This window comes from Salvia hispanica, chromosome 2 (assembly GCF_029641045.1).
Source record: "Salvia hispanica isolate PSC_SH4W2 chromosome 2, Shi_PSC_v1, whole genome shotgun sequence".
Lineage (NCBI taxonomy): Eukaryota > Viridiplantae > Streptophyta > Magnoliopsida > Lamiales > Lamiaceae > Salvia > Salvia hispanica.
Genome location: NC_142693.1, coordinates 9,426,643 through 9,439,402, shown reverse-complemented (window position 1 = coordinate 9,439,402; position 12,760 = coordinate 9,426,643).

The following is a 12,760-nucleotide window of genomic DNA, read 5'->3' as shown; positions in this document are numbered from 1 at the left end:
ATGGGAGAAAGCAGGGGTAAATCAATGAGGATGACAGGAAATCTAAACGGTGAAATTCTACAACTCTTGATTGATAGTGGTTCAAGTTTGAACTTTATTCACCCGCGGCGAGCAGAAGAACTACAGCTGCCAGTCACTCACATCCCACAAGTATTTGTGCGGGTCGCCAATGGTGAAAGAATGCCATGTTCTCTCCGTTTCGAAGCAGTACCTATAACCATTCAAGGTATCACCTTTCAAACAGATTTGTATGGTTTAAGCATATGCAATCTCGATGTAGTTCTAGGATTGCCATGGCTCGAGAACCTCGGTCCCGTCCTAACAGACTACAAAGCTATGACAATGGAGTTCGAATGGAGAGGAAGCAAACAAAAGTTGCAAGGAAATGCACCACCAGCTACCATGTCAGTCGCAAAGTGGGCAGATCTAGCAGAAGGGACGAATTACGGAACAACGGTCTTTGTCTTGATGAAATCAACGACAACAGAAGCTACATCTAAGGAAACTCCACCCGAGGTACAAAATTTGATAGAAAGATTTGCAGATATAATGAAAGAACCAAAGGGACTCCCTCCCTCAAGGGCAAGCGACCATAAGATTGCATTGAAGGACGAGAGGACAGTGATTAACGTTGCCCCATATAGGTATGCCCGCTATCAAAAGGATGAAATAGAGAGGCAAGTTAAGGATATGTTGGAAACAGGGTTAATTCGACCCAGTCTCAGTCCCTTCTCATCACCCGCACTCTTAGTCAAGAAAAAAGATGGCTCATGGCGATTCTGCGTCGATTACCGAGCCCTCAATGATGCCACAGTGAAGGATAGATTTCCTATACCCACCATAGATGATATGCTCGACGAGTTGCACGGGGCTAAGTACTTCAGCAAAATGGATCTCCGGGCCGGATTTCACCAAATAAGAATGGACGCAACTGATGTCTCGAAAACAGCATTTCGTGTACACAATGGGCATTATGAGTACATGGTGATGCCCTTCGGATTATGCAATGCTCCATCGACATTTCAAGCCGCCATGAACAATTTATTTCGTAAGTATTTACGGAAATTTGTCCTCGTATTTTTTGACGACATTCTCGTCTATAGCAAAGATTGGAAGGACCATCTACAACATCTGGAAATTGTGTTTTGCATCCTTCGAGAACATCAATTCCATTTGAAATATAGCAAATGTGTTTTCGGCCAAACAGAACTTGAGTACTTAGGCCACTACATATCGGAGCAGGGAGTTCGTGTTGATAATCGTAAAATTGAGACCATGTTAACTTGGCCAGTACCTCGGAATATTACCCATCTTCGCGGCTTCTTGGGGCTAACAGGATATTACCGAAGATTTGTTCGGAACTATGGAAAAATTGCAAGCCCGCTCACCAAGCTTCTCAGAAAAGGGTCGTTCGTGTGGGGCCTTGAGGCGGAAGAAGCCTTTAAAAAATTGAAAGAAGCCATGACTACAACTCCAGTTTTAGCACTACCAAATTTCGACGAAGAGTTCATTGTTGAGACTGATGCTTGCGGTTACGGTATCGGGGCAGTTTTAATGCAGGGAAAGAGGCCTATCGCATACTTGAGCAAAGGACTAAGCGAGAAGCAGAGAATGCGATCAACATATGAGAAAGAGATGTTAGCAATCTTGGAAGCTGTTCGAGTATGGCGCCCCTATCTTTTGGGACGACATTTCAAGATAATCACTGACCAACGAAGTCTACGTTACCTTTTAGAGCAGAAAATTTCAACTCCTGAACAACAGAAATGGCTTATAAAACTCCTTGGATATGATTATGAGATCGCCTACCGCCCGGGGAAGGAAAATGGCGCAGCTGACAGTTTATCACGACGTGAGGATATGGCTGAACTATCAGCTATCTCGGTTCCCCAGACCAGCCTATGGTCTGAAATTCGTCAAATTTCGATAGAGGATGAAGAGTATCGCAAATTGATGAAGAATATAGAAACAGGGGTTATCGTTGATCCTCAACTGACCATCAGTCGGGGATACCTTTTAAAGGGGGGCAAGGTAGTGGTACCCAAGAATGAAAAACTCAGGCGCACAATCATTAGTGAGTTCCATGACTCGAGCATTGGTGGACATTCTGGGGTTTTACGCACTTACAGTCGACTTAACCAAGTATTCTATTGGCGAGGAATGAAGGCAGCTGTACTCAGATATGTACAACAATGTGACATATGCCAACGCAATAAGGCGGACACTCGTATGCCAAGTGGGCTGTTGGAGCCTCTTAAAATTCCTGATGTAATCTGGGCTGACATATCTATGGATTTCGTCGAAGGGCTGCCACGATCAGCTGGAAAGGATGTAGTGATGGTGGTCGTTGATCGCTTATCTAAATATAGCCACTTTATTGCACTCTCTCATCCCTTTACTGCTAAAAGTGTGGCAGAAGTTTTCATTCGACAAGTGGTAAGATTGCACGGTATTCCTCAGTCCATCGTCTCTGATCGCGATAAAATATTCATGAGTCACTTTTGGCAAGAGTTGTTTCGCCAGATGGGGACTAAGTTGTGTATGAGTAGCGCGTACCACCCTGAGACGGACGGACAAACTGAAGTGACCAACAGGAGTCTAGAACAATACCTGCGTTGCTTCGTCGCTACTAGGCCTCGATTGTGGGAGAGCTATTTAGCATAGGCTGAATTTTGGTATAATACCACTTTCCACCGTGCCATCAAAATGACCCCATTCGAAGCTGTGTACGGGCGGCCGCCTCCGGTTGTCACACCATATGAAACAGGCTCCTCACTAGTGCAGGAGGTTGATGTGGTGTTACGCGCTAGAGATGAGGTGCTCAAGGAGTTAAAGGTAAATCTTGAACTCGCGAGGCAACAACAGAAAGTGCAGGCTGATAAGGGACGGAGAGCGGAAGAATTTGAAGTAGGAGACTGGGTGTACCTTCGACTGCGGCCTTATCACCAACAGACTGTATTCCGCCGAGCACATCAAAAGCTTGCTAGTAAGTTTTATGGGCCGTTCAAAATATTGCGACGGATTGGGTCAGTGGCATATGAGCTAGAACTTCCTCAAACTAGCCGCATACATCCGGTGTTCCATGTCTCGCTACTTCGACGACGAATGGGTAATGAGATCGTGCAGGCCACTCCACTTCCACCATTGTCTGAACAGGGTCAGCTTATAGTCGAGCCTGAAGAGGTCTTAGCTACCCGTTCCATCTTGAATAAGGGTAAGGACCAAGAACAAGTTCTGATTAAGTGGCGTCATTTATCTGCCGAGGATGCTACATGGGAAGCTCTTGCGGAGTTGCGGAGTAGGTTCCCTCAAATCCTACTTGGGGACAAGTCAGGTCTTGAAGGCGGGAGGGATGATGAGTCTCAAAAGTTCTCTACCGAACATAGGCCGACACCGAATAAGGAAGCCCTTCGTCGAGGCACGAGGGTGAGGAAACCATCATGAAAGTTAAGGGAGGCTGTATGAGAATATGCCTAAGTTGGTCCGAGAGTCACCATTCAAACGAAGAGTCACCAATAAAAAACGAAGAGTCTCTTTCTTTTAAGCAATGCATCTTTTCGTTTGAACCATTGTGTCTCTTTCTTTTCTATTACTATTTAAACCATTGTAGTTTCACTTTGAAGATATAAGAAATATTTGTTTAATTAGCAGCAAGTCTGCTCTATTTACCTGTTTACTTCAATTGATCAAACTGAATTGCTTCGGTTCCAACAAAAAAGTGACTCTTAAACTGAGACGAAGGGAGTAGTTAATATGGGGTTTAAACTTGTATTCGAGTCTGATAGTTTTGTTTTGTACAAGTTTGGGAAGTCCCTCGAAAAAGGTTATGTAACCGACGGACTTTTCAAGCTTAGTGTGGCTACGTGCCTTGTTCCAAAGCCTTTGGCTAACAATAATAATAAAGCATCTACTTCCTCTTATTTGACCGAGTCTTCAAATTTGTGCCATTGTAGATTGAGACATGTATATTCAAAAGCCGTGAAAAGATTAGTAAATTTAGATTTACTAAAGGCAATTGATGTGGATACCCAAGACAAATGTTAAATATGTCTGGAGGTAAAAATGACTAAGTTACCGTTTCACTCAGTTGAACTGAAAACAAAACCCCTTGAATTAATTCACACGGATGTATGTGATTTAAAGATGGTGCAAACTAGAGGTGGTAAAAAGTACTTTATCACTTTCATAGATGATTACACGAGATATTGCTACATCTATCTTTTAAGAAGTAAAGATGAAGCAATTGAAGCGTTAAAAAATTATAAGAACGAGGTTGAGAATCATCTTGGTTGTAAAATCAAAGCGATTCGAAGTCATAGAGGAGGCGGCGAGTATGTAGCCCCGTTTGAGGAGTTATGCAACGCTAGTGGTATAATTCATCAAACAACTGCTCCATATTCACCACAATCTAACGGTGTAGCTGAACGCAAAAATCAAACTCTAAAAGGGATGATGAATGCGTTGCTACTGAGTTCAGGATTACCCCAGAACATGTGGGGGAGGCTATTTTTACAGCCAACTATATCCTAAACAAAATCCCACTCAAAGGAAAAGACATCACTCCTTATGAGTTGTGGAAAGGAAGGAAACCATCCTACAAATACCTCAAAGTGTGAGGATGTTTGGCGAAGGTGATGGTTCCCCCGCCCAAGGAAGTCACAATTGGACCTAAAACGGTTGATTGTAACTTCATTAGATATGCACTTAACAGTAGTGCATATAGATTTGTTGTTCACAAGTCTGAAATATCGACTATTACAGTAGGAACAACAATCGAGTCAATGAATGTTGTATTTCTCGAAAATACATTTCCTTGCAAGGACAAAGAAGAAGTCACAATCAATTCTGAGACAAGAATTGAAGATGAGGCCACTAGTTCTAAAACAGTGGATGAAGCCACTAGTTCTAAATCCGCGGATAAAGAGCCTAAATCGACCAAGCGAGTGAGGCCTGATCCAAGTGATGCAGTAATAAGACGTGGTAGTAGGGTCAGAACACCAAAAATATTTGGTCATGACTACATTGCTTTTATGTTGGATGAAGAGCCAACGTCAATAAAAATAGCCTTCGATGGCCCATACGGGTTACATTGGAGAGAAGCTGTTCAAAGTGAAATTGACTCAATTTTGCTAAACCACACTTGGGTGTTGGTTGACTCGCCCGAAGGTGCAAAAACTTTAAGGTGCAAATGGGTGCTTGAAAAAAATTTAAGGCCGATGGAACAATGGATAAGTATAAAGCCCGATTGGTTGTAAAGGGTTTTAAACAAAAGGAAGGACATGACTTCTTCGACACCTATTCACCTGTAACGAGGATTACATCTATCCGAGTGCTTCTCGCGATTGTTGCATTGCACAATCTTGAGACTCGTCTAATGGATGTTAAGACTGCGTTTCTAAATGGTGAATTAGAGGATGAAATCTATATGAAACAACCCGAAGGATTTGTAGTACCTGGACAAGAGAAAAAAGGAATGTAAACTCGTAAAGTCCCTATATGGATTGAAACAAGCCCCGTTGCAATGACACTTGAAGTTTGATAATGTGATGCTATAAATTGGGTTTAAAATCAATAAGTGTGAAAAATGTGTCTATATTAAGAGCACTGATAACGGGTACGTTATAGTGTGTCTTTACGTTAATGACATGTTAATCATGGGTAGTAACACCAAGTGATTAACGAGACAAAGGCCATGTTAAAGAGAAACTTTGACATGAAAGACATGGGTCTAGCCGATGTAATTCTTGGAATGAAAATTCTAAGAACATCTGATGGAATCATCTTAACCCAATCTCATTATGTTGAGAAGATATTGAAGAAATTCAATGCCTATGATGGCGCGTCGGTTAAGACTCCAATTGAACTCGATGTTCACTTGAGCAAAAACAAGGGTGAACCCGTTGCACAAGAAGAATATGCATTTGGCAAAAACAAGGGCGAACCCGTTGACTATGAAAGGTTCAAAGCTAAAAGCTATCTATCCTTATGCTTATATACCTCTCGAGGGTTGAGCTTGTGTCTGCATGCATATGCATTTCGCTATTTCAACTCATGTGGGGAATTGTTGGAATCTATGTCGGTCAATGGACGTTGACCAATTATAATTTCAATGAGACATTTAATTTTTGTGAAATTAAATGATATAGCGTCGATCTACGTTCGGAGTAGATGACCGTGGTATATTCATTTTCTCAAATTCGATTCCCGGTGAGGGAGAAATAATGGATTAAAGTTGTGCAAAATTGCAAACTTAAAGAGCTATGAGAGAAGCTTAGGGAATAATTAAGAGAGTTAATTATCCCACATTGGAAGTTACAACCTTATTAAACTAGTATTTAATAAGAAGGATTATTACATGTAATAATTATAGTGGACTAAGATGGGCTGTAGAGCCCACACGCGCGCGCCGCCGCCGCACGCCTCGAGCCCGTGCCCGTGCCCGTGTCCTTGTCCTTGGACTTGGAACTTGGAACTTGGCAATTGGTCTTTGGATGGTCTTTGTGCCTGGTCGTGGGCTTTGTGCTTGGGCTCGACCCAAGGCTAGTGGGTCTAATTCTTTTTAGACCACCACTATTTCAACGTCAGCGAGCCAAGCGGGATGACACCTCGTCAATATGACGCGGGAAGCCAACGTAGCTGACACGTGATAGTCCACGTCATTATCGAATCTAGAAGCATCTAGATTCAACCTCTCTAGCTCTGAGCTCGTAACGCTCGACCATTACAGCTCGTAACGGCTTGTAACGCCCGACCGTTACAGCCTCACCATGATGGCAGCCATTAAGGCTGTGTTGACCCCTGCAGTGGACCGAGCTTATAAATAGAGCATTCGAGATCTAAGAAACTAGAGTCCGCATAGCACTTTGCATCATACGCTCTCTCATCTCTCTCCATTGTTTTTCTGTCGAAAGCTCTGTCCTCTCCTCCATCCAGTTCGTTGGAGCTCTGCTAATAGCGGTGCTGCTTCATCAGAGACGTAGTCGTTTTATCTTTGGGGACGAAATGTCAATCCGAAGAGCACTACCGGGGCGTATCTCGTCTTGCGGAAAGAGGACTCCTCGACTCGGCTAAATACTTTCACAGTTTATTTGTTTCGAATTTTCCGTTGTAATTTCGTTTCAGTTAGTTCATCTGTATTCCTTCTTTTGGGTTGTATTACGCCCGGCTTATATCTTGTAATTCCAGAAACCAACACTCTGCTCATGGACGTCCACCTCACTCTGCCCCCGGCCGCCCTTGTCCACCCTAATAGGGAACCGTAGCGCCGCTAAGGACGTGGCAGCTGCCGCGGCTCATCTTGAGTGTCCACAATATAGTGGAACAACCACGATTCTGTTAAGGCACAGCCACAAAAACTCTTCCACAGCCACAAACACTTGTCCAGCCCAATACCTGCCACGCCACAACCACAAATCACATTATTTTATCAATTGTTAGTATATTTTAATTGGATTAGAATAAAAATTATCAGACGAAAATAATTATAAAAATCACTATCTCCACCTTCCATATTGAGATTATAAAAATCTAGAGAGATGTAAATACGGATGTGGATGTGTAAAGTAAAAAATGAGAGAAATAGGTATATTTATAGAAATAAATTCCAAATTTTTTTAAAAATAAATAAAAAAAATCCCCGTCGCCGCACCTGAAACCCTGCTACCCCTCCCCTCCCGCCGCGGCGCTCTCCCGTCCAGCTATAGTCCGCCGCGACCGTACTATTGTGGACACTCTTAGACCATGTTTGTTTGTAATTACTCAACCTAATCCAATTAGTGACTTTTCCAATATTTAATTATTTTCTATCTTTTCCACATTATTAATATTCATCCAATTTAATACAGTAATAATATTTTCTTATTATTTATCAATGACTACCCAACCACATCATTATATACTTAATTTTATATATTTTTTAACAATAATATTAGTATATTTTCTCCGTCTCATAAAAATATAGGCACTTGAAATTTCACAGGAATTAATGCACAATTAGTCTAGTAAGACAGATGATGAGAAAGATAGTTACAATAGGGTTAGTGGATAGTGAAACACAAATTATTATTATTAGTGTTTAAAGGGTTGTAATGGTGGACAATAGTGGTAAGTTGTAAATAAATTGATATATACATGATAACTTTATAGAAATGCCCAATTTTTTATGAGATATTGCACCATAAATTTTATAAAAAACACAATAAATGATTAAGCTAAAATTTATGAAAACGGAACAATCAAAAAGCTAAATTACAAGATATTTAAATAAAAATTAGAAATTATATCAAAAAGAAAGATTATACGAAGGAAAAGATGAAATTTTTTTTGTGCAAAACTATAGTAAATGTGATTTCTATTTATAGAGAATAAAAAATTATGAATTTTGATACTATAATTATAATTTTTTAATGTAATATATAAAAAGTAGTTAAGTTTAAATAAAATAGTATTTATCAATTATTGATTGACGTAGTAAATGAGATGTGAGACAATGGGTCGCCGACTCGGGGGTCTGCCTTTTGGAGACCATTGGTGGAAGATAGAAGCCGACCATCATTTTATTATTTTATAAATTACCAATATGACATGGCAAGACACCTAATTGCTGATAAAGGTAGTTTTAGACCATAACGGATCCAGAAACTAGAGCTTATTGGCTTGAACAAAAAATTTAATATTATATAATATTAAAATAATTATTATTTAATTTATATATAATTTTTAAATGGAGTAGTTATTTTTATCATTTTTGCAGTAACCTTTTGTTAATTTCTTTAGTATATGAGTATCATTTAATATTACTCCTAGTATTTGTTATTACAAATTTTATTGTTAATTTCAACAACAATCGAAAATAAAACAAAAAATTAAATTAAATCGAATTAATTAATCAGGGTAATTAACATTTTTTAATATTTAACACATTTGGGTAGCGATAAAATGCAAATTCATATATTGTATAAACTCCAAACTATGATCTGAACCGTTAATAAATATCAACAGATGACAAAATAGTAGCAACAACAAAAAATGTCAATAGTGTGAACACAATATCAACACAACATCAACCGTTGACACTATATTGATATTTTATATTGCTACTATTTTATTATCTGTTGACATTTTCTAATGATCATGATAATAGTTTAGAGTTTGTACAATATTTAGATATTATATTTTATTACACTCCCAACACATTTATAGGATCTAGTAAACTAATTTAATTGCACAAAATAATCAGCCGCATGGTAAATAGGAGTACTATAGTACTCCCTCCGTCCCGCTTAAGATGACACGTTTTCCTTTTTAGTTTGTCCCAACTAAGATGACACATTTCCTTTTTTGGTAACTTTCTCTCTCCAATTAATACACTCAACCATTTTTTCTCACTCCTATTAAAATATCCATCTTTCTTTATCTTTCTACTTTAATACTTATACCCATCTTCTCTCTCTCCAATTAAACACTTTAACCAATAACTCATAAAATCCCGTGCCGGCTAAGCAATGTGTCATCTTAGTCGGGACGGAGGGAGTAATAAGTTTATTGCATAAAAAATACTTAAGCGAAGGAATCAAAATAAAAATCTTCTATAAAAGAAATATCCCTAGATTTACTAAAACGACGCCTCGATCTTCTCCCAAAACTAGTCTACAGCTTTCAACGGAGCTCTCCTCCAGTCTCCTTAAATTCATTCTTCTTAATTAGTACTCCCTCTGTCCCATTAAAAATAAAACGTTTTCTTATTTGGATTGTCTCAATCAAAATGCAACGTTTCCTAAAATGGAAACAATTCTATCTCTATATTTTATTCTCTTTTACTTTACTTTCTCTTCATTAACTTACAAAACAACACTGCATAAAATCTCATTCCGGAAACCAAATGTTGCATATTTATTAGGACGAAGGGAGTACTAAATTTCCTCTCCATTTAAATTTTCTAATCCATAACAATGTTTCTCTGTATTTTTATCCTCTCCCCTCAATTTCTCTCTAATGTTCTATGAAGACGAAGTTGTCGTGGGGTCGGGACTCGGGAGGTGGAGCTGCCATGGGTCGGCGGCAAATTACAAAGCTTCCCGGCGGCACTCACGGACCGACGGTGGGGTCAGCTAACCCCACTCGACCCTGCCTGGGTCCGTCATTGGTCTTAGATCATAGTACATAAACAAATACTCTCTCCGTCCGCGAATAGGAGTCATGTTTTTCCATTTTCGTCCATCCGCGAATAAGAGTCCCGTTCACTTTTATCATAAATGGTAATAGAGTCTCACTTTTCACTAACTCATTCTACTCACATTTCATTTAAAACTAATATATACAAGTGAGACCTCTATTTCACTAATTGTTTTCCACCCACTTTTTTTTAACATTTCTTAAAACTCGTGCCGTGTCGCCCACAAATGGAACTTCTAATGTCGGACAGAGGGAGTAAGAGACAACACCTACAATAATATATTTCTTTCCTTAAATATAAATGGATTGCACTATTATATTCTCCAATTTAAAAATATAATTAATAAAAATATTTTATTAATATTAAAACAGGGGTGCGTTAGGCTCCTTTGCACCCTAAGTGTCCTATTTCCTTCTTAATCTCAGCCCTTGGATCCTTGAATTGGATGGTTGTGATCAATGCATTATTAGTCTATAATGTTGCATTATTAGCCGTTGTGCATTATTAGAATGAAAATGTGCATTATTAGTCTATAATGTTGCATTATTAGCCGTTGTGCATTATTAGAATGAAAATATGCATTATTAAATGACACGTGGCATTAATCTAACCGCCAGATGACAAAATCGTGGGGCTACGATTAAGAAGGAAAAAGGACAAAAGATATGAAAAGGATTTGAATACATCCCTATTAAAACATCATTAAAACATCCGAAAGTGACATTACAAATTTCTAAAATTGAAACTTACGCAACTTAAAATTCTAAATATTTAAAATTTCAAATTTAAATTCTAAAAATGGGAGAAAAACTGTAATAAACGATAATATTTGGAAAAGTGAAAACTTTTTTTTATATATACTAGCGGAAGAATTGCATAAACAAATAAATCAAACAAATGATCTGTTTGACCGAATATGATAACAATTAATTCACATGTTTTTTTTTAATCAAAAGCACCTATAATGGGCGGGGATTTAGGCAGACCCCCAACCCGTGAATAAATCAAAATATAACGTTCCAAAACATGATCCTAGCCCAAAAGTGACTAGAGTCGGAAACAAGAACATGAAGAGAAATAAACTGAGGTTCCCACAAGTCATAAAGATGAACAAAAGGAAGAAATAAACTAAATAGAGCAATCATAAAGTCAAAATCAATCCACATCTCGGCGACGGAAACGGAAGTTAGGATAACCCAGCTGGTCCATCCTAACCAGGGCCTTCAAGTATCGAGGCGCAGAGACTGAATCATAATATGTCATAGTAGGGGTCTAAATCCCCCTACCTGCAAGAAAATCGGCAGCACGGTTTCCTTCTCTGTAGATGTGTGAGAATCGAACCTGCCGCTGAGAAGTCATCCTACGGATCAGAGCCATATGATGTCTAAAATCCGCAGAACCAGGCTGTCCAGTTGAAAGTAATTTAACCAGAGCCGCTGAGTCAATCTCTATCCAGATGTGTGTAGAAAACTCCATGGCCATCTCCAAGCCTCGAATAAGAGCCATAAGCTCCGCCTCAAAGCTTGACGATGCATCCACTGGAGAGCAGAAGGCCCACAAAAGACCTCCATCAGTACCACGAACAAGTCCTCCCTCTCCCGCCTCCAATGTCGCCGAAGAGAAGGCACCATCTGTATTCAGCTTCACCCAAGGGGTATCGGGTGGATGCCATAGGACCATGAGTGAACACAAAACACGCTGTCTAGGAGAAGAGGGCATGAAATCCACCGACGTCGAGCAACCCCTCCAGTGAATCGGGGTGATATTGCCAGCCAACACGAACGTATGCAGGTGACAGGACTAGAGTAGACGTGCAAGTGCGGTATTAATTTACTCGATCTAACAGGTCCAGAGGATTCAACTAGACTTCAGAGGCTGGAAGATCATGAAACTATCAGAAAGGGGTCGTTGGGTGCACTCTATTCCTTCAAAAACCTCAACCCACTATACTGCAACTTAGCACAGGGAAGTAAAGGATCGATCCCACGAGGACGAAGGTGTTACGAAACTGCATTTGAGGATGTTTTGGGAAAGGGGGTTGGCTGCTGCCACGCAATTTTGTAGGTCGAGAACTTAAAACTACTGGGTCTGAGAGATAAGAAAAACTTTACTCTACCTACTGGGTCTGAGAACTGAGAATGTACGGAACATACATGACTTAGAGAAACTGAGATATTTTAAATTTCTAAGACAACTGGAGTAAACTTAACTAGACAGACTTTCCTAATTTGGACAGACAAGCATAAAGCGAAAAGTAAAGACAAATTTCCTTAAACTACCAGGGTCTGGAAAAGCATGCAGAAAAGTAAAAAGACAAAGCAGATCGTACTGACAGGGTCTAGGGGACATGCAGAAAAAGCAAAGTACATGCTGAAAAGTACTGACATAAAGTACTGACATAAAGCAGATCTGGTTCTAACTACCAACAACTTCATCTTCTCGGGATTCAAACGAGAATAGCAGATAAAACAGCGTATTGAACACCATGTAAGCAGAGCAAACTTTAGATCTAGACTAAAACAAGAAATTAAAGCCTAAACTAACAGATCTACGCTACTGGACCTAAAGGATGCAGAAACAGAAAGT